This window comes from Synchiropus splendidus, chromosome 18 (assembly GCF_027744825.2).
Source record: "Synchiropus splendidus isolate RoL2022-P1 chromosome 18, RoL_Sspl_1.0, whole genome shotgun sequence".
NCBI classification, from domain to species: Eukaryota; Metazoa; Chordata; class Actinopteri; order Syngnathiformes; family Callionymidae; genus Synchiropus; species Synchiropus splendidus.
This window is the reverse complement of record NC_071351.1, coordinates 12,055,798-12,078,992: the sequence shown is the minus strand read 5'-3', so window position 1 is coordinate 12,078,992 and position 23,195 is coordinate 12,055,798. Positions and strand designations below refer to the sequence as shown.

The window sequence follows — 23,195 nt, the reverse complement described above, 5'->3', positions numbered from 1 at the left end:
TATAAGTGCTGCACCCTGAGCTTGTCTTCAGGTGAGCAGAACAGTGCCATGACACCAGCAGATGCTGTCCACGCTTCACTCCGATCACAGCAACAACCTTGGGCCAAAGCTCTGTCAACATGGCTGTTGGTAAAACACCCAGCAACACGCTCAGAATCATGATCCACTCCAGTCTCATTCAAGAGGCACACATGACTAACCATGTGACCTGGACATGGTGACGTATCGACGGTGTGTGACAGTCAGTCCTGAGCCTTTCGTGTGCTCTGGCAGGTAAGTCGTGGCTCGCTATTGAGGCGTAGCAGAAGCACAGCAAACACACGGCAGGTTGCCTTGCAGAAGACCTTCAGAATGTAAACCTAAATGATCCTTAGTGCAGTGTCCAAACATGCCATGATGGTGGGATGCGCACTCAACACAAAACCACTCTCCTGCCAGTGAGCTCTCTCACCTGCAGGCTCGGTGACCCGACGGTTGAGACCCACTGAAGAAAGTGTGGACGCTGCAGCTGCAGTTCAGATCAGTTGCTGCTGCACTGTGGGAACATTGGTGTCTTAAAGGTGTCTGACCCCCACTGTGACCACTAATCTGTTGCCGTATGTCAACTGTGCTCCAACAGGAAACAGCAGCGCTGGGTAAACTTACACGGCGCTGTAAGTCGGAGAACTCGTGTCGTGCCCGACATGCCTTCATGGTGGGGCGCACGCGCTGCGTTGAAGGCTTCGATCAATCTCCTCTCTCTGGAACCTGGAAGCACGAAGCGTAGAGCAGTTTATCTGAGCGTTTGCTTTGTTTATTGGTCATTCAGGACAGTCGTGATGTCAGCGTTATCACAACCATCCACAAAACATATTGTGCAGTGACCGAACTTGCCCCGATGGTAGGACACGCGCACCAGAGGACGTGAGGATGGTTGTGATGATGCTGGTGTCGGCTCAGTGTCCAGTCGCTTCCTGCTCTCTCTCTCTCTCATGAGTATCAGAACAGAAAGTGAAGTGTCCGACAAAGCCGTGATGGTGGGACACGCGCTTCAAGGTAAAATCTGACTTCATCACGTGCCTCTTGTGTTCAACCTGTGCCTCTGTGTCACCAGCCGCAGAAGCAGAGCCCACAACCTGCTGGACAATCCTGGCTTTTAAAAGCACTGGTGTGAATCATCCAGTTTTCTCACTGCATGGAGCAAAATAAGCAACTTCAGAAGCAAAGACTTCAAGAGACAATAGCAAACGTAAAGTGTCATTTAGAGGACGGAGGAAAGTGGATACACATCCATGGTGTCGGTGCTGTAACCGGTGCGTAATTGACCTTACACCTCGTGTAAGCAAAAAAGACAAGTGGAGCGTCCGAAAAGCCTTGATGGTGGGGCGCGCACTTCCAACCTTGCTCTCTGTATATCTGTTCCAAACTAGCATGTCAGAATTAGTGCATCTACAAAACAGACCTGGCGACCTGAGACCAGAGTGAGAGACACTTGACAAGTCAGTTCATCGTGCCAAAGCTTCAATAAAATGCCGCTGTGAACACATCAAACCCTGCCACCATTTATCACCAGGACAGAAAACAACAGTGAACCTGAACTCGCCCATCTGAAATCTCGACACACAAAATAATTTGTCACATTTCGCGATTTCATTCAGAAAACTGAACTAACGCTTGCCTTGTTCTCAAGTACGGTCAGTTTTCTGATCAGCCAAGGGGCTCACTGCCACAGCTTTGAATTTATTTACCGGATAGCTGTCAAACAATGGCGTGTTTGACAGCTCTGACTAATATATTCAAATGCGCCACTCAAATCATTCTCTCTCCAAGACTTATTTCCACACAACTGGCTGGCACATTGTTGGCTACATTCCCTTCCACGTCACAGTGCAAGCAGAGAGCGGTCGCCTCTCCCCACATGGTTTTTGATCCCAACTTCTGAACATGTTTACTCTTACGATTGTCCGACCAGATTTTGGAGACGATCTCCTCTCAGACCAAGGATTCTCCGACAGGATCATCTCACAAGAAATAGTCAGTAAAGGTGGTAGAGAAGTGGCAAGATCTCAAGCAGAGTGGACATCAGCCTGTTCTTGTCTCACTAGGTCCAGTTTTAACATTTGCAGATTGTCAAAGCTTTGTGCGAACTCGCAACTGCAGAAGTGGGAACAGCAACATCAGTGGACCAGTTTAAGCTTGCGAGTTTAGGACAGCATAACTGATATAGATAAGAAGACTGAGGCGTCTAAACCGACGTTCAGTTCTGCCACTCGCCAATATTTATAAAATCTCCGTGGAGCCACAGATTCTCTCCTCCACAAAATGGCGCGGCACGTCCTTCAGTTTTGCCTGCACAGCACTTTCCCTGGCATGACGGAAAAGTCAGACGCATACGCGCTCGCATGTATACGTCACCCCAGAAGATAAGCGTCCACCAGCGGGTGAGTCACGCCGAAGAGCTCTCTGCCTCGCCCCTGTCATTTGTGAGCTTCGATCTGCCAAAATCCGCCGGAGCATGATCTGACTTGACATTTTAACTGCACTGAACAAGCGGCGGAAAAGACAAAGTCATCGTCGACATGAACTTTGAAGGAAAGAGCTTGCTGTTTCACAAAAGGCCAAGTGGAGAGGAAGATATCTGCTTGGCCCCGTGCCACGGCGGCGCACGCGGGCGTGAACCTAATGAGTCTTTACATAGTAATTAAAGGTTCCCAAGTGAATGATACTCTGCGCCGGAGGAGAATTAATTCTTCGTATCAATCAATGATGTTATCTGTGGGTGCTACTTGGTTAAGATGGGGCCACGGTGGCATTTAGCCGTGATTAATGAAGTGACCTTACCTCACAGCCCCGGCTGGGATCTAGAAAAATCCATTCCATTTCAAAGTGACCTCTGAGGCGGAATGGATGGCAGGAACACCGTTACGTTGGGAATCCCGATTAAACGCAACGCTTTTCAGCAACTTAACCAGTCACACGTCCCAGTCGTGACAGCAAGGAAAACCTTGCCGGTTCATATCACCCTTTTTCGGGGCATGACAACTTGGTCGCAGAAGCATTGAAGACATTAAGAGAGGACCAAAGACTGAGGAAATCTCCCCACATCTCCTCCCATGGGCATCAGCTGGCAGAGCATTACCATTTTTATATTGGGACTATTCCCACTAGGACTGAACAAGCCATGCATGAGGGCTATTTCAGGAACACAGGAGGGAAGAGCCATGCTTTCTTTCCAGATCAGCTTCATGAGGGAAGGAGTGGAGTTCAGTTTTACAGATTGATAAACATCACTCTTTTACCTCATCTTTCGCAACTGTACTCGTATTTTGATTCTCACTATAAAGCACCAATGGTCTTGGTTGTTTTTGGACCTTTCTTTGTCCTGGAGCCTGGACTTTGTGATGTCAGTTACACGACACAACCATTCTTCCTTACATAGAATCTAGGCAACTAGTTCAGCAGTATCAATGTTTCCAGAACGTCAGTTGTCATGATTCGCTTTTATTTTGCACCACTTCCGTTTTGGCCGCTTCCCCTTGGATTTGGCACACAGCTGGAACTGGTCTCCAGATCACCATTCCGCCCCTTCTTAAGCACCTTGGTTCCAGAAATGGGTGCCAGATCGATCAACTCATTTCTAGTCAATTCAGTGTATCCTTCTCCTTGTTCGCTCGCTCTCTGTGTTTTCAGCTCTTTTGTTTTTTCCCCCCGGTGCCTGAGTTAGTGTTGTTCCTATTCTTTGTTTGCTTCCGATTTCCGCGTGTTTCCTGTTTCCTCTGATTTTAGTTTAGTCCCTCGTGAGTTCGTTCGGACCACCGCCTTTGTCATTTAGTTTTTTCCGTGATGATCTCGTGTTGTATTTTCAGATTCATCGTTCGTGATCTCCCGATTCGGTGACTCCTTCAGTTTTCCGACTTTTCTTTCTTTTGTTCCCCTGGTTTGTCGACACCTTCTGTTTGCATTTTCCAACCTTTTGTTTGATCATTGTGAACTCTTTGTTAAAGATGCTACTCTGATCTCCTGTGAGTCTCATTCATGAAGGCGCTTGGGTCCCGCTCCGCTCCAATCATTACAGTGCTATTAAAGTCATGGAGAAGAAAACACCCACAAAAGTATGTTATCGATTGAAAAGGCTCTTCCATCACTACCGGCTTCAAGTCTAGTCGGGTGACACAACATCTTACACCAGAGCCCATCAATGCAGCCTCCAGATTGGCAGCGCTGTCCATCGCAGGACTTTATGTGGCACCGGTTGGTAATATGGGGGGATTAAAATGTTTTACACCACAACCAGGGTGGCAAGAAGGACATATAACTCTTGTCAAAACATGCAGTTAATGCGCCCAATCGACCCAAATGTTTCTGAGGAATCATATTTGAAGAAGCAAAGGGTCCGCAACACACGTGTAAACAGACCGAAGCGACATTGTTGAATAATGTAATTTCACTTCCCATCTCTCTATAAGGACGTGTCGAGAGGCAGCTTCACAGCAAGAGAACAGTGGAGCGATTTCTTATCGCACTGGCTGGTACTTCCTCCGCTGTTGGATGGAGCGTCAGGCCATCAGATCATCTTGTTGCGTGTGACAATCCAAAAACACACACATGATCATGGATGTCCCCAGAGGCTTGACAGATGTTGCGTTTGTTTAGCCTGAGATGAGCTTTAAGAAGCAGATGGCTGAAGCAGGCGCTTGTCGACTGACAATGTCTGACGCCGCGTGCTGGTCTGGACAGCCATTACCATCTCAAATGAGACTGGTGCGCTGGCCAGAAGATGACAGCTCCCCACACAGAAGGTCCCTGCGGCGCCACTTTCCAGTGCCTCTGAGCCACGCAAGACACATGAAAGAGGCTCACCGGTCAGCACTTTCCCGCTGCTTGTTTTGACCGGCCAACGCTAACAGGACCGCTGTCATAATTGCTGCCTTTTTTCCCCCCTAATGCATGTGCATCAATGAGAAACAACAGAGCAAGTATGTTGACCCTCCGCATAATGACCCAAATTACGCCTTGTAAAGTATTCAGGCCACTGACTTGTCATTAATGACTTTCAAGCTCAGGCGGGAGCAGGTTTCGGTTTTCATTTGTGGAGCTGATGAAGCAAATCATGTTGTTCGAATGAGCCACTTTAACAATCCATTTGTTCATGCTCGCAAAACATGGTCGCCGGTGTGGCCGAAATGGTGATTTTTATGGACGCGGCGCTGGAACAACGCGAGGTTATTAGCTGTGGGTCAAGAGAAATGCGAAGCCGCTCATGATCAATAACGTTTTACAGTCAAACCTAAATAGCGCTGGTCGCCATTCAAGCAGAACTAAAACAGAGTATTAGTCATATTTGTCTGCACAGAGCTCCAACACAGCAGCCAGATCTGGACACAAACAATGGATTTGTTGGACTGTTTGGACTGGTTTACCTTTCACTTATATTATCTCAGACAAATGCAGACACTTCGTATATGTACGTTGTTTCAACAGTCATGAAATGTGAGCATTTTATTGAGCTGAGTCCGGGCTAAAGTTGGCTGAGTTATATAGCAGAAGAGACACCACGCATATGCTCCCGCTATAAAACTTGGCCACTAAACGTCTGCAATATATCCTGACATTTCATAAAGGTGGGATGAAAGCCGGGTTTTTAACTGTGGCTCCAGGGCCAAGTTTAAAGTAGCAGGTTTCGGGTGAAGATGAAGACTCTAAGCTTGTGACTAAAATGTCAGGGCGGGGTTTACACACTATTAGGGGTTGATTCTGACAAAAAAAGGGGAGGAGTTACAAGTGAAGTCGGTAGACAATCATTTTCTCCAAGCAATAATCACCGTCATCCTGCTGCCGCTTCAACACCTGATGTTTTTCCTCTCCATTTATGTGGTGGTGCTAGTTCCCAGTCTGTTTGCATTCATCACTGGAGAGCACCATTAGTGGCAGTGCGGGGAAGAATCTGTCACGTTGGGTGTTGTGGCTGTCAACTTGTTTTGCATGGTGTTTCCTCAACCATTGTTTTATGCAGATATAAAAACCCAGACAGCAAGACCGCCTGGAGACCCGCGGGGCCCAATAACTATAAGAATTTAATTTATGGGAAATAAATGGGGAAATGTAAATAAGGAGAAATGGCCCGGGAGACACACGGAGTCTCTATTTTGGTGAGAGTTTATAGCGCACCGGTAAGCAAGAGATACTGATAAAAATATACTGAAACATTGGATGAAGAAAATAAAATGATGTCGACTCTCTGACCTCATTCAAAACAGAACGCGATTGAAATCTGTGATCTCATTTTTACTCCAAACATGTGCCTCTGAGAACCCGAGTGACTAATTCTACTCCGCTTGATTCTATGTGTAGTGATGCGGAATGAATCTCTCCATTGCTAAGAACATCATTTTGTCAGTAATGTATGTTGACGTGGTCACTTAGCTGCTGTGCTGGTGTTGTCCAAACATCCTTTTGCTGAGTTTTATAATTTGCTGCCAACAGTCTTTGTCCTTGCTCCAGTAGGAGCGCTCCTCTGGACCACAGCTTCTGCCGTCCCACTGCAAGGAAGGCAAGAGGGATGAACTAAATTTAAATTAAATCCCAAAATCCTTACGTAGTACAATATTTTGCGTGTGATGACACAAGCACACGTACTGTACCATCTCCGTGTGAATCCAGAAGTCACTCCACGTAATAAGTCCCTGTCCGAAAATGACGTGTTCCATGTTTACTTGTGCTTTTATTTTACTTCCTGTCTGTGTTTTCCTTTTCCTTTGTTCCCTCCATCTTCATGGCAGCGCAGCTGGAGCTCGTCCGATGATCAAGCTCACTGATCTCTACAGCTGGATTCCAGACTGCGCTGCCAGATGGTTGTTTCACGTCACGTTATTTAGGCCTCACAAGTTTATCCGAGTGCGTTTTTGGCTTGAGAGTAATTTGCCTCTTTTCTGTTTCAGGTTTTTCCCCGTCCTTGAGTGTTTTCCTCTCTCCGCATTTTGGATAGCGACATCTTTAGTTTTTCGTTTCCTGTCTGTGCCCTGTTATTTTTGATTTGTTGTACATTAAATATTGTAAAACCTAACCTTGTCTGTGTCAAGTCATCTGTGAGCCAGTTGCAATCTAGCACTTGGGTCTGTTCACCTGAACCAACCATGACAGAACCAGCCTACTCAACTGAAAGAGGTCACCTTGGAAACTTCAGTTTCAGTCATAGTTGACAGAAAAAAAAAACAATTTCCAAATATCAGATGAAACTTTTTTACTGTTAAATAACTCAGAGAAGTACAAATTAAAATACCAGTTTGTCCCTGCACGTCGTTCAAGTTCACTTGGTCCCGGTCCAGCCAGGGGGAGAGCTACTCCAAAGTTTTGAAAGGCAACCAAAATGCTGAATCACGATGAATGAGAACATGGACACTGCGCAATTCATTACAAGGGAATTGAAAACGTAAACCCTCCACGCCTGATAAATGACTTGATTATTACAGTGGATCGGATGACGCGCACGTCCCTGCGGAAGCCGATGAAAAGTCGCTTTTCCCGATCAGGTTATTAAAAGCTAATCTGCTTTGCTAACACTGCTGACATTCCGTTGTGGTTAATGTGCAGGAGCAATATGCTGCTCCGGAGGAGCCTGTGATACAAAGATAATGAGTCACAAAGTAACTGCCGCACATTCTAAACAGCAACGATGGATGATTTCGATAACGGCGGAAGACAAAGTGCGGGCGCAAATATTCCGGCGAATTCCTTCCCCTTTCATTTGCGTGACGGCCGAGTTCATTAGCGTTCATGATGCTTACAGATGAGTTTAGCCGCAATAAAGAAGCGGAATTTTCTTTTGTTTAATGGAAACTTGATGAAGAGGCCGGTGACATTTTTTCACTCTAAACAACTCCATTTTTCATCTCACTAAGTAGTTTGGTTTTCATATGGAGAGAGGGGGAAAAAAAAGTGTGACCCAAACTCAATCTCTGCGCCGCAGCTTTTATCCAACCAATCACTGTAAATATCATGCCGCGTCTCTAATGAGAGTACAAAGTGGAAGAGTTTCGCCCGTGTGCTAAAGAGCATATGTCACTGCGTGTTACCGCTCAGGCTAAAATGTGTTACTTACGCCTGTCATGGCCGAGCGAGCTGTCAGGAGAGGTGACAGTGATGTCCGTCCGGCTCAGTGGCCCAGAAGGCCCGTCACCTGTCAGCAGACACATGTTAAAGATCTGTGGAGTTATCATTGAGCTTCACCCGACTGTCTAATGGAGATCGAAAGCTGAGCGGCGGGTCGGTGCCCAGTCAAGCTTCGCTTGATATATACACATTCTTCCACTGCCGAATCCTTAAATACGCGAGTGAAATCTGTTCTTCTGTTCACCTGTGACTGAAGCCCATCACTGCACTCGATCTAAGAACCGATCAATCCAACAATTTTGTCGCACCTCCTGCCACCACTGGCAGACCACAGTTCTCAATCCCAAAAGTTAGTTGGAAACACATGTCTCTTGAAGTCGCATCATTGGCTCCACACAAATATTTGTCCACACAAAGTCCAGTTAGAAGAACATGGGTAAAGCCTGAATGATACGTAGATGGGCGAACACCAGCTTTCTACAGCTACACACGTAAGGTCATGGGACCACAATGCAGGACTCGGCTGTATCAGTGCGGTATGTCTTTCACGGTCTATTATTGTGCTTCAATCCTCTTTCAATCCTGGTGTGCTTGCCTGTGTGTGGGACAACCTTTCGTCGACAGCTTATCTTATCTTTCACCTTCTTTTCGACCTCACCCCTGTTGTCCACCGTCCTTGTGAGTGAGTGAGTGAGTGGCCGGACTCGAAACTACCAATCCCCTTATCTCTTCCTCACTCCTGCTCTTCTTCTGTCCTGTTGCACCTGCAGCGAAGCGTTCAATCGGACTTGTCAAGCGCCTTAGATGCAACATGTTTTTGAAGCACTACACTTTCAACAACATCGGAAGGTGAACTCTTTCTTCCATGATGCACAGTGCTACTCTGGAGATGGGATAAGTACTAGATTCCTCCACAACTCTGTTGGAGATGAAGGGGTGCATAATGACAGATGATCTTTACTACCCTATTTCTTACTACTTACCGATCAATCTTCATCCCGATCCTCACCCATGGACAAGAGCTGTGGGTCATGAACAAAAGAATGAGATCCTTGATACAAGTGGCTGAAATGAGTTTTGTCAGACGGAGGGTGGGCGTCTCCCTTAGAGATAAGGTGAGAAGTTCTGTCAGTCGGGAGAGACTCGGATTAGAGCTGCTTTTTCTCTGTGTTGTGAGGAGTCAGTTGACATTCAGTAGTGGTTCAGGCATCTCATGACGATGCTTCCTGTGTGCTTCCCTTTGGAGGTGTTTCAGGCACGGCCAGCTAGGAGGAGACCGAAGGCCTGACCCAGGACCATGTGGAGGGATTGGATTTCTACACTGGCCTGGGAATGTCTCGGGATCCCCCAGTTGGAGCTGGTGGACGTTCCTTGGGAGAAGTGCATTTGGCGTGGCCTTCTGAAGCTGCTGCAATGGATAAAGATGAGGATGGATGGATGGATCTTTACTAGTTTGGAGTGTTGTGCAGATCACCACGCTGGCCCTGGACTGCTAAACAAGGAAAAGAGTTTCAGCTCAAGATGAAGGGCAAACATGCCCAGCTAATGTTTTAGAAGTCCTGCTCAACACTGGTCAGAACTGTTTCCAAAGGAAGCTGAGAGCTTCATCCATACATGACCCCCTGTCTCCATGACTCGGACCTCACAGAGGTGAAAGGTTACTCCTATTTTGAAGCAGAAACCTCACCAGAACCAGATGTGAGAAGGCAGCATCCATGAGAAATAGAGGACGGAGGAATGGGAAGCAGTCTCAACCACCTGAAACGTCACGTCTTCTTCACGTTAGTGTTTCTTCTTAAAAGCGATGTGAGATCGATGGTGATATTTCCGGCTAATAGCGAATCAATAAGTGACTCTAAGGGTACGATGAACACATTCATTAGATAATAGTCACCAAGCATTCGGACGAATCAATCACCCGCCGACATCTCATGAAACGGAAATAATTCAGGGCGAAAAACTTCAGACTTTGTCTGCTCATTTACAAAACCCCAGACTTCTGATGGACCACATTCGCCTCAACACTTTATTGGGATTCATCAGCGCAAAGTCGTGCGTAATTGGAAAGACCATCTTTCATGTCACATCAAAAGGGCGATGAGTGATGGCCCGCTCTAATCTTGTGACTGCATGTGTGCGTGTGTGTGTGTGTGTGTCAGTAGCATGCAGTGGAAGGATCTGATGAATGGCTGCTCATCTGGGCCTCTCTTGGCTGTCCACATGTAAACAGAGGACTCAACAGTTTGCTCGCAGTGTAATTAGTCAGCGGTGACAGGCTTTCTCCTCTGGTTCTGCTCCTCATGTCAACAGCAAAGATACGCAGCGGAGCTGTCGACAGGCCTGCAGCCAGCACTGGTGGAAAGGTTAAGATTAACATAAAACACAGCAATCTGCTTACACACATTCCACATCAGGCACATTTCCCATTATTGCTTTTTCTCTTTTCATCTCTTTCTGGGCTCCATTATCTCGCTCTGTGATGGCGGACCGTCGCTCAGGCTGACTCTCGCATGCATGCATGATGGAGTGAACACAAACCGTCGGGAATGTTTGTCTCCGCTGGGCAGGTAGACAAGGAGTCGTCCGTCACAGTCGAAATCATGAACTTACAGGGGTGCGTGACTGAGTAACGCCTCACTCTTATACAGCCACCTGTGTTACTAGTTAAAAAAAGTTATTAATACAAGTCACTGTGTGCTTCTTTTTTTGGTTATTTTCTGTAAGCAAAAATTATATTTCTGTTCATGACGACAAGTGCGGGGCACATCAGCCATGTTTTCCGCAAGCGAGAGTGTGGACACAAAACAATGTACAAGTTTTTAGATAAGACGAGTAAAACGACACTTGTACTAAATGAAACTATCCACACTTTTTTTGTGACGCCTGGTGCAGGATGAAACGCTGATGATGATCTCTTCTGCCTTGTCTTCAAAGTCGAAAATAATTTCCTCTTGTGTCACTCTGGCTTTTCAGTGTATCTACTGCCTCCAGGTGGCCAACAGGATGTGACAGACCGAGGCTTTGTCTTCCTGTATATCACATATATACAGTGGTACCTCGTTTTCGAACGTCCCAGAATTTGAACAAAAATTTTCAAACGAAAATCCAGAACTCGAACGCCCCCGAAAAAAACAGAAAAACCATAACGTGCGCGGACCGATCTGACCCACGAGGCGCTTTGTTATTGTGTATAACTCAGCCTCTGTATGCAGACGTGTCCCGTTAGCTACATTTACTGACTGTTTTTTCTTCATGTTGAGGTGTAAAACCTTTCCTGTCTCCGCACTGGACCGTGGTAGAGTGTCACAGGGGAGGTGCTGGAGCCACACTCCAGGGTTTGATGTCCTTGGACAGAGATGAGGCGAGTCTGGGACAGAGCGTGACTTGGTTTATGACTTTGTCACAGCCAAACTGCACAGAAGCGCACATTCAGAGCTGGACACGCACCGGGCACCTCTTCACTTCTGGAGAGACCTCACTCACTCGGCAACCCCTCCCACATGCAGCGGCCACACACATAGAGGAACAGCGCACCTGCAGCAGACACTCTACATTCACTCCTACAAAAGACTATTTTAAGGCTTGGAACGCATTATTTCTTTTTCCATTCATTGTAATGGGAAAAATTGATTCATTTCGAACAAATCGCTTCTCGAACAGCATTCATATTCATATATATGAATTGTATTTGTATTCTAATTTATTGTAAAGGTTTTTTCCACACTTGAATTATTTTTCTGTGGGAGTTTTTTGGTCCACCGTGTTAATACAATAACTCTTACATTGACACAGCTGATATTGCGCTGGTAAAAATGAGACTTAACATGGCCAAGTAAACATTTCTTAGGCTGAGATTTAAAAAGACACCCTCAAAATGACCTTTTACAAAGTAACTGTGGCAACATTGTTAGTTTAAAATGTAACATGGGAATATAGGAGTCATATGAGAGGAAGGCTAGTTTTCCTCACGACAGGCTACTTTGGGAAGAATTGAGTCACAATGCAAAGCACAGAATGGACAGACAGATCTCCTCTACAATGGTCCCAAGCTCTGAACAGTGGAAGAACAGCATCAGTTTTCCCCTGCAGGTGGTCCTGACTCTCCCCCAGCATGTTTTGCCCAGCTGGACTTGAGCTGTGGGCCTCCTCGACTTCACTAATAAGCAGGGAAAAAAACCTGTGTAGCATTGCATTTTAATAATTCAGATCCGATTACTGGGAGCTCTGGCAGTTTTTTCGCAGCGACACAAATGCTACGTGTTCAAAAATCCAACCAAAAATGTGGACTTAATTGGAAACAGCTTGACATTGCGCCACTGAAATGTCAGCAAAAACACATTTCACCATATGAGCACAGTGCTAGCGGGGCGTCACACGTCAGGAGACAAACTTGTCCTTGACATTTTGGAATTCGCTGAGTATCTTTTTTAATGATGAAGCTCATCATTAAGCAAAACACACTCCTCAGCTGGGTGACATTAGGAAAAGCAAAAAGCCCCTGGAGGGCGAAGACTGGGACGATCTGCGACTGGCTCACACCAGGGACAAGGTGCGGCTTTATCTTCACGCAACACACTTTGTCCCAGGACGGAATATTTGGTCTCAAGGTGGCAAATATTATTCTCTCAGCCGTTTTATTTCCTACCTCCAGCCGCTGGTGTTTTTAAAGAACTTTATTGCCTTGAGGAAAAGGTTTGTCACCGACGAGAAGCGTGAGGGACTCGGAAGACGATGAAGCTCTTTAGGTATTTCAAACAACACTTAGGAACCGAGCATGGGATTCAAAACTATTATCCTCATAAGTTTGATGTATTGACATTCATCTCAATTATTACACTGCAATCTCACTTTCACTCCCTGGATATCTACGAGGAACTTCTTTGCAGACTTTGCATCAAATGACAGCAGACGGAGACAGTTTCACCCTGACTGTTTTTGTCGCCAGGTGAAAGAGAGATTGAATGTTTGAACGATCTGGTGACACAATAACACATTTTAATTACCCAACTAAACAATATTGTCCCAACATTTTTAGACCAAAAGTAAATAATAATTTAATGATAATGCATCAATAATAACACAGGTACACTCTTTAAATGTAGTTATTTCATATCAGTATTTTTATCATTGTCAAAATTCTCTAAAATAACTCTCAAAATATCTTTAGAAATAATGATAATAATTTAACTATCATTTGAAAAATACATTCATAGTCTTTGTCAATAAACCTGGCACTTAATAAAACGGATTGGTGGACATTGGTGGCATGTTTGATGGGATGGCCCTAAAAACTCACTAACTTGTCCACCTTGTTCTCACTGCATTCAGCAGGTTGGAGGCCAAAGTATTCCCACATCGGAGCTGTGACTTTTGGCACACGGTGGGAAAAATTCAAAATATACACTAAAGTAACAAGGAAAAAATGGACCTAAACAGATGGACTGGACGTGAGGATGTCAAGAAGAATAAATGTGACTTGAAATCTGTCAAAAATATTTCATTTTAGATGCATTTTATTTCACTATAAATCGTAATAGAATTATGGACAAAACTAATAGACAGTCAATAGACTAGACAGTCTAATGGTTCTATGGCAAACACGCCTAACATCATCCACAGTTAGGTTATGGGTTTTAATGGCACAAAATCGAATTCAGCATCTATTGTCCTAGTCAGCCAAACTGCACAGAAGCGCACGTTCAGAGCTGGACACGCACCGGGCACCTCTTCACTTCTGGAGAGACGTCACTCACTCGGCAACCCCTCCCACATGCAGCGGCCACACACATAGAGGAACAGCGCACCTGCAGCAGACACTCTACATTCACTCCTACAAAAGCCTCTTTTAAGGCTTGGAATGCATTATTTCCTTTTCCATTCATTGTAATGGGAAAAATCGATTCAGATTTCAAACAAATCGTTTCCTGAACGGCTGTCTGGAACGGATTGTGGTGGAGAACCGAGGTACCACTGTAGATTGTTTTGTCTGGTAGAGGGCATCCACAGTCGAAGGCATACACGCCAAAGGGCAGGTCACCAAAACTCTAAAATGAACTCTGACCTTTGTAGTCCATGAAAAAAGTATCCTCCTTCGTCTGACGAATAGCATTCGATGCACCACAGTCACTTTGTTGAGGAGCTATATTTGATCAATGGCATGTTGCATATTTAACTCTTCACAGAGCAGACGGCTCTTTCACGGCAGCCCACTGTCTCCTTAAAAATACCCCGACACCCTGCTGGCTGAGAAGCAGGGCAGAGACACAGAGAGCTGGCATTAGTCGACGTTTCTGAGTGAGATTTCTCCTCGCGATGCACCACCCACTCCCATGAATGCCAAACAGTTCCTTTATTATCTCTGCATTTACATGAATTTCAGGAGCAGCTTAAAATTCAGTCCACCCGTTCCTCTCTCTTCCTTCCTTTTCCGCTTTGTCTATATCAAAGTGCTGTATCATTCCGCTTGGGATAAGCCGCCCTCCCTTCCATCACCCTGAAAATACCTGTGTTCTACAGGGTGTGCAGAGGAGGGGAGGAGGCTCAAGCAGTGGATGAGACCATATGGAGGTTGGGTGTGGAGAGGGACATGTGGAAACAGAGAGCTCTGTGGCAGCGTAAATGACTTCTTAGCAGTGCAGTGAGATGTGAAGGACAGACTGACGTGAAGCGGTGTGGCGAGAAAACTAATGAGCTCCACGTCTCACCCAGGAAAGGAAAAGCAAAAGGGAGGAGTCAAGTCAGGGAGTCGATGGGATGGTCATAAACAGGGAGAGAAAGATGTGAGGGGAAACAAGAAGACAAGCGAGCGCTGCCTCATATCTGCAGGGCTGTCTGACAGGAGTGAGTTGAGGAGCGACATGAAAAATGACCTTTCAGGGGCCAGTTCTCTCATTTATCTCTGTCATGACAACAACAGAATTAGCCCCGATGAGGCATTGCAGGGGCCATTTCTCATATTTTTACTTGGCGACAATGAAAGATTTCTATTTATCTGATCACAGAAGAGATTGGTGAAACAGGTTGTTGATGTATGGACGTCGGTTTGACGTTGACGGATGAGGGAGAGACGACTGTGTGACGCTTACCATGTCCACCACGTGACAGGACAGTGCCCAACTTCTGTAAACCAACAGTCAGAGGGTCAAGTGCTTTTGCACACATTCGGAGGAAATTCCAAAACGAACAAATCATAATTCAACGTAGAAAACATCAGATAAGACGAGAATAGAATGAGATGCAGCTCAACTTCTTGAGCAAAGGCCAGTTAATACCAATTCAAACTATTATTTAACATTGTGTTTTGCCATATAAATCAATATACACGCGCACACACACAGAAAATGGCAAGAAAAAAAAGAGCTCATAACAGGAAATTACACAAGTGGAGATGAACTTCAACATCAGAAGGTCAGAATGGAGGAAAAACAAAAGTTATATCAGGAATAACAATCGATGGAGCAACAACGTGAGGTCCAATTAGAGACCAACTGCCTTCGCAAGCGCTTTTACGGAGATTTCCCACTGACGGCGAACAAATGGAGCGCAGCTCCTTTGTCAGCAGGTGATTTCTGCAATTAACACGTCATCTTGAGTCACATGTATCAAAGGTGTTGTGCGAGAACTGAAGCTCGGACACACGTCTCGTCCTCATGTCGTTTCTCCGGCCTCCTGCTGAGCAGATTCGAGCGCCTTATGTGAAGGTGTTGAAAGAATCTGGGGCTCTTTTGTTTGCCGTCTCAGCAGGGGTCAGTCACTTCAGTGCAAGTCAACCTCACAAGTCCAAAGGTAAGAAAAAGGGGGCTGAATGAAGGGGATTAAATTTAATACAAAGGCACTGAACAGAATTGAGTAACTTTGGTCTTGTTTAAATAAAGTTTCAGGCACTCTCATGAAGCTCTACCCATTAAAGACAAGCAAATTTGGGGTGCAAATATTGAATCAAATCGTAGAAATCCATCAACATGAACAATATACAGAGAGGAAAAAGGAATATTACGATCTCATATCTGCACTTTTGTGGCTTTACCTTAAACTACAAGGCTATGTGGATACTACAGTTGTGTTTCCAATACTGAGCAACTCCATACTTCACCCTTTCCCGTGTATCTGGAGGTGTTTCAGCGCAGTCACGGGTTCATCCAGGGTTAGGGAAGGGCTAACGTGTGAATAATCCCCCTTCACTCTTCCTCTATTTATCTACTCCCTTCTGTTTTATGCTGATATATTCTGCCATTTAAAGTCCTGCTTTTTTCTCCCCCCCACTTCCAGCGGAGATAAGAGTTCATTTTCAATGCTTCTCTGCGTCGCTCATTATTGTAAAAGTCTCTCTTTTCATGCCAACGAGTCTGGCAAAGAAACAAATTGCTTGTCCTGCTAATACGTTATTAGAGGATACGAGCGAGCGTGTTCTTTTTCCAACTGTCTCCATCAATCGCACTCGCGCCGCTGCTGTAAAAGTGAAACGATTGAATAACAGTGTGCTGTTTGGATTTCATCACGTTTTCATCATTCTGTTTGATCATTGTTAATGATCTAAAAATATTCTCATTCGGTTTATTCAAATGACTCGGCCGTCCAGGCATGCAGAAGCCAGCCAGCCTCATGAATACAATGTCACTCTCATCCTGCGAGTACAAGGTATTTGCGTTGAGAGTGGTGAGTAGATACTGGACCTGAATGAATAATGATTGACTGCACGACAATTTCTATTGGGCCGTTGCTCTTTCGCGACGCACCGGCGACAGTTCCTCACTGGAGCTGTGGAGGTGCAACATTGGTGCCGAGTTCTGGCCGTGACATTTCGGGAGCTGTGACCTTCATGTCTTGTTGATCTGGAGAGTGATCACCGCAACTCTCTTTACAAGCCCACCGAGATCTGAGGAATATTTGTCTGTGAAACAGAATAAAGGTCATCATGTTTCCATTTTACTGATTTCACTCTCTGCAACAATCTTTGGGGTATTCCATGTTGCCACTTTTATTATGTGACCATTAGTGTCTAAACTTTACTTTCTTAAACTTGGAAAAGAAACTAAAAAAGCGCTCAAAAAGGGCAAACCACCACCAAGCAGCATTGCTTCACCCGCATCACAATCTCCCATCTTAAAGAATACTTAAAAAAAAAAACCCTATTTATTCCACAGATTTTCATGCAATTCCATCCATAACTTTTAGAGTTATTTTGAAAACAAACAGACGGCGTCACAAACACCAAGTTCCCGAAGCCAGACATATTTTCAATGAGTTTTCCAAGTTGACTAGTCGACAGTGTTGTGAGTCAAGAGGTGGAGCGGGACCCAAGTGCAGTGGTGAAAGTCACAGGAGGCAGGAGCGAGTTAAAATACAATTATTTATTCACAACAATAAAACCTGAACAGAAAGCGTCACCGAACCGGGACAATCAAAACAAAGTCAGAATTCGTAAAATATGTAAACAGAGAGACAAAAACACAATGAACAGAAATAGCAAAATCACAGAACAAACCAGGAAACAGAGGAAGGAACTAAAACTCTAACTCAGGCATCAGGGTTTCAGAGAGTGTAGTCAAATATGGACAAACTAGAGCACAGAGACAGAACAAACAGGGAGAACCAATTTACAACTGGGAACAATAGGAGTCGATCCGGCACACGTTGCTGGAGTCTTGGAGTGTTTATACACAGGTGATCAGGGGTTGGTTGGCTCCAGCCGTGTGCCACAGGAACAGGAAGGAGGAAGAAAACAAAACAGGAAGCGGAATCATGACAGTTTTCGACCACCTGACTTTTGCCCGCAGCAAAGACACAAGCTCATCCCTCAATCCTGACAATCGTGTCCAACCCAGGAAGCTCAACCACAGCCACGTGAATATACAAACGTCCACGTATGTAGACTGCTTTCATGAGACGTTCCAGAAAGACGGCGCCTAACCCCTCAGCGAAATGGTTTGCCCCTTGCATGGCAGTGGTGAGGATCCAGGTTGAACTTTGTGAACTATAAGAGAGCCATTTGTCCTGAGCTGCCTGGTGTCTGTGTTTAAAAGTAGAGTGCTGTTTTGCGACCGGAGCACCGCGATCATTCCATTGCATGTTGAACCGACATGTTGGACGTCATGTCGACGCAAACTCCAAGCAGGAGGCAGCTTATCTCCAGGAAGAGGAAGAAGTCCTGCCACGGCTGCCAGGGGCTTTAACCAGCGTCTGACAGGAGGAGGTGAAGCAGCTCTGCTAATTGACTACAGACAGCGATTCTGCACTTCAACCGCCGCATTGATCTGAAGGAGAACATTGTTTCTCTCTTTGCAGTCCTCTTTTTTCATGTCTCTTTCCTAGCTTCATTTACTTTGGCTCTCTTTCATCCAGCAGCCCTCCTGCTCCCGTCCTTTCATTCCACTAATCCCTCCTGCGACTGCTCCCCTCTTCCTTTATTTCTTCCTCATCAACACATTAGAGCACAAGCCAAGCTTTTAAGGGCGATGGATGGTGATGAATGGTGAGACAAATCAGATATGTCTTTCCCATCGCCATGCTTTCTTTTGGAAAGGAGCAGGAATGCATCCTTTCAAATAACTGACTCTTTTGGTCACCGGAAATCAAAGAGACAAACGAAAGCTGGACAGAAAAACACGGCTCTCACAGAAAGAAACGTGAGCCCGTTTTGGACAGGTAAAACCTTCTGCTCGTACGTTGCGTGATTGTGCGATGAAGAGGTGAATGAAGTGAAGACCTCTTGGCAAAATGACACGTAGCTTTTGACTTTGAAGGCAGACAATTGGACGATACTTCAGGACAGTCACTGGGCTCCCTCTGGTCGTCATTATACATGGTCTGCCTGCTTCGGAGACATTTCCTCCCGGCTGCTTCTCAGGATCTCTCAGCCTGTTATCTCTGCATCTTCTGCAGCAGCACCGCAGGACACTTGTGTCCTTCACCTCTTGATCCTGGCCAAAATCAAACACCAACTGCTCTTTGATGATAGCAGAGTCGGTGCTGAAGATACACAGACCCATGGCTTGGAAACTCTGGGAACCAGTCGCAGCAGGTTATTTTGGTACATTCTCCTGGCGGGAGCCAAAACAAAGTCTGTCCTTTGAGTGAAAGTGGCTGAGCATCATCGAAAGAGAGAGCCCGAATCTTTTCAGCCAACAACAAAGGTACGTAACATTTTCATCTATGGAGAAGAGACAATTAATGACCAACATAAACATGCATATATTTTAAGGGTAATAACCCTGAAAATATGGCTGAAGCCAAAAAAGCCAATGTCACACCACCGACACCTGAGACGTACACAAGTATTGAGGTCAAACAAAGGCTGTTCCACAGGAAAAAACAAGCCTAACATGAGAAAGTGCCGCTGAAATGTAGGTGCTGAACGGCTTCCAACCCGACTGCAGATGCCATTGTGACGGTGCCCCCTCTCACCAACCTGTCAGGAACTTGCGTTCCACTGGAGCAGACTTCATTCTGTTAATCTTCAGCCATTCAGAGGTGGACTTTGTTTTCGTCCCCATAAACAACTCAACTTCTCTTCGGCTTGAGGACACAAACAGATGGCAAGACAGTCTCCTCCAGGATATTTTGGGAGACAGCAGAATTCACGGTTCCATTTATCACAGCAAGTTTTCCAGGTCCTGAAGCAGCAGAGCAGGCCCAGACCACCAGACAAACCACCAGCAACATATTTTACTCTTGGTAAGATTACTTTTACACTGGATGGAATGGGAAACACACCTTCCAAAATGTTCAACTGTTATCTCATTGCACCACTGACTATTTTCCCAAAGGTCTTGTGGGTCATCGAGGTTTTTTTTTTTTGGCAAAAACAAAATAAGCCTCAATGTTCTTTTCCTCATCTTGGAAGTCAGCCATTTTGAAGGCCATTTCGGCCCCGACTCTTTCTCAACTTAATTGAGGCAAGAGAGTCCTGCAGTTCTTTGGATGGCGAGGTGTGATCTTTGGTGACCCCTTGGATGAGGAGGATAATGGCTCTCATTGTGGCTCGCTGGGGTTCCAACCTCTTCCAGACTGACAGATCTCGGCCACTTTCTCTCTCATTTGTTCCTGAATTTCTTTGGATTTCGGCAGGACGTCTAGCTTTTGAGGATCTGTTGGAACTTCACAGGGACGGGGAGGGGTGGGGCTTAGCGTTTAGAGTTCCCCCTTCAAAATAAAATGCACTTAAAAGCAGCGTTTCAAGTCACAGCGAATACAAAATAAGAGCCACATTGAACTGTCACATCAGGTTTTGCCCATTCCCAGAAGCTGCGCCCCTGCTGAGTGCGTTTTGCTTTTTGCCAGCCAAACACCCTGAAAGGGTCGGGTTTGCTTAAATTCCACTTGCATCCCTAATATTCTTCAGCAAGAACACTAATGAGAAGCTCCGAACAGACAGCGGGTCTAGTTAAACACCGATATTGAGGAATAACAAGCCTTCTGTGAGTGACTCATTTTGGGGGGGTTTACAACGCAAAGCCATCTGGAGTGTTTTAATTCAATGACAAAACATAGGGAAACTGGGAAACCTTTTCATGTCGCCAACACACGAGCATATGGCCTTTACAGGTCACTTACATGCTTCTAAACAACACTTTTACATGAGTTTCTGGACCAGACTACCTCAGAGAACACATGGTGTTTCAGTCATCTAATGTGTAGTATTTGGAACTGGCCGAGTCACACATTTCTTCAAGGAAAAATAGTTGCCTTCTGCTCTCATTTTCAGTGCAGTTTTCTCAAATTGAAACATTACTGAGGGACCTAAAGCAGAGGCAGTAGTCTGAAGAAGCTGGTGAGATGGTTAAAATTCCAGCTTTTATTTTAGACAGTTTCCTATTCGTCCAAGTAAATATTCTTAAATGGGATTTAAGCAGTGTTGTAGCTTTGAGGAATATTTGAAATGCTGCACTGAGTGAAACGCAAAACATTTCTATAGAGCAATTCCGAATCATGTAATATTTCTTTTTTAAAGAGAATAGGTCAGTTTTTTTTTTGTTGCAGAGTAGAGAAGGCCAAGACAGAAATGTGTCGCAGTCAGTGGAATATCACAATTTAACTGGCCACAACATTGATGACCACCGTGCATATATTTTAAGGGTCCTTCACTTCCCACTGAAGCACCACCCTGAAAATATCGCTGAAGCCAAACAAGCCAATGTCACTCACCGACACCTGAGAAGTACACAAGCATTGAGGTAACACAAAGGCTGTTCTTAAAAATTTCTATAGTGCAATTGCGAATCTTTTTTTTTAAGAGAATAGATCTGAAAACACTATTATTTATTTGTTTGTTTTTAATTATACTTAAGAGTTTTTCCACCTATTTTTAGATAAAATGTATTTGAGCATCTGATTTCAGCTGAGGGGCAAATGCTTCTCCAGCTCTCATGAATGAATATGGTTTCACAGAGCTATTACTCTTTTTTAATCCCCTTGACTAAAAACATGATACAACACCACATACATCGCGCCTTATCTCAAGTTAAAAAAGAGCTCAACTGCATTCCTCAATAGTAGCAAACTTATCTTGATCAGATTTGTCATGGTGAAACAGCCGCCCGTTGTCTCATTGAATGACACCACACCAAAAACAGCTTCCATCACCACACAATGGAGCATTAAAGACAATCGATAGTGTTTTTAACACCAGCCCGGCTGCTCTCTTCCTTGACTAATTCAGATCAGGCCGGCGGCTCGAAACTTGACGCGGACAGATGCAGATCGCTGAAGGTCAAGTGGCAGGGGGAGTCAAGACAATTTAAATAGAGCTTTTGTCAAGTCCTTATTGAAATTCATCAATAAAAAATTGGCCGCACTAAGCCCTTTCAGAAACAAAATTGTCATGCTAATTCGTTTTGATTGCCACATTGGAAAGGCTAAACAAAATGAATGGCGGGTCCAGATGCGGCCGGTGAAGCGTAACTGCGGATATTTCATAGTGAATTACCTCTGATCGACTTGCCCAGCGATCGCCGGCTTTGCCAACTTATTGATTTGCATGCACACAAAGTACAAATTATCACAAAGAATGAAAAGCAACACTGCTGACCTTTTTTTTTTTTTTCCGAATCAAAGCCCGCTCTCTGTAATACGTGAAGGAATATGCAGCCGTTGACTGATATTCTCTTGAAATATTTACATACCATCAATGCAAACTGCATATTTAACCAAATCTCATTTTGACATCTAATTTCAAATATCAATCAATAAATCCCTTCAGCCGAGAGCCGCGGCGCCAGGCTTTATTAAGAAGGACAGCGGCTGACACAAGTGCAGAAAGGAACTGATGAGAGCATCCCGTAAATGACGGCTCCTGTTAGGGATCATCACCAGGGCGGAGTGTGGAATAATAAGTCGCTGCGAGAAAGCCGAGAGGAAGGAGAGGAACTTTGCAAAGACACATCTGCGCGAGCTTGACAATCCTGCCCTGCTCCCAGTGGGACACCAAGCCAGACAGTCATAACTCTTATATCCATGACGCTAAATTTAAAGAGGATTCAAAAGACATTCTCCTTCAGATCAGATTGGTAAAAAGGGTTGTTGCAGACAGGGTATGTTGACCCTGTCTGAGACGCAGAATGGTCTTTCAAAGAATCACTAAGAGAAGCGTCCAGTCAGGATCCCATCTGGATCCCTGTCTGGTGAAGTGTGGGTCTAAACAACTGGGGGGAAGCCCCGGGGCAGACCTGAGACATCCTGAAGAGATGACAGATTTCACAGACAGAACCATAGGGATCTGAGAAAAAGTGTAGTGAGCTTCAGTTTTCAAAGACGCCCTGTTGACGCCTGAGGATAGAGGAGAAGGGCCAGACTGGTTTGAGCTAATAGAAGGGCAGCAATGACTTGAATGAACTCCAGTTAAAGCCTGAAGGAGACCAGCTCCGGAGACACCCCGGTGTTGTACTTGATACAGCATCAAAAGGCCACGCCAGGTCAACGCCTGTCATCGAACAACCAGAGGCTACAATTCACTCAACAAAAGGAGACACGGCGTCTACTCTGTTTCATGAGATATTATATACAAGTGAAGGAGACAAATGATCACTGCGGATATGGGAACATATATTGTTGTAAAATTCCAATAATGGGAACATATTTTACGCAAACTCTGTTCTTAAATCCACATTATC

At 45.1% G+C, this 23,195-nt stretch overlaps 1 protein-coding gene across 1 annotated transcript in view; it reads right to left on the bottom strand.

Moving 5' to 3' along the window:
* Positions 1-9,119: 9,119 nt before the first annotated feature.
* Positions 9,120-23,195, bottom strand: part of tafa5l (TAFA chemokine like family member 5, like) — a 61,010-nt gene continuing 46,934 nt past the window's right edge. Inside the window, exon 5 of the mRNA XM_053848498.1 lies at positions 9,120-9,577. The gene's annotated coding sequence lies outside the window, so the exon portion shown is untranslated. The remainder of the gene's footprint in view (positions 9,578-23,195) is intronic.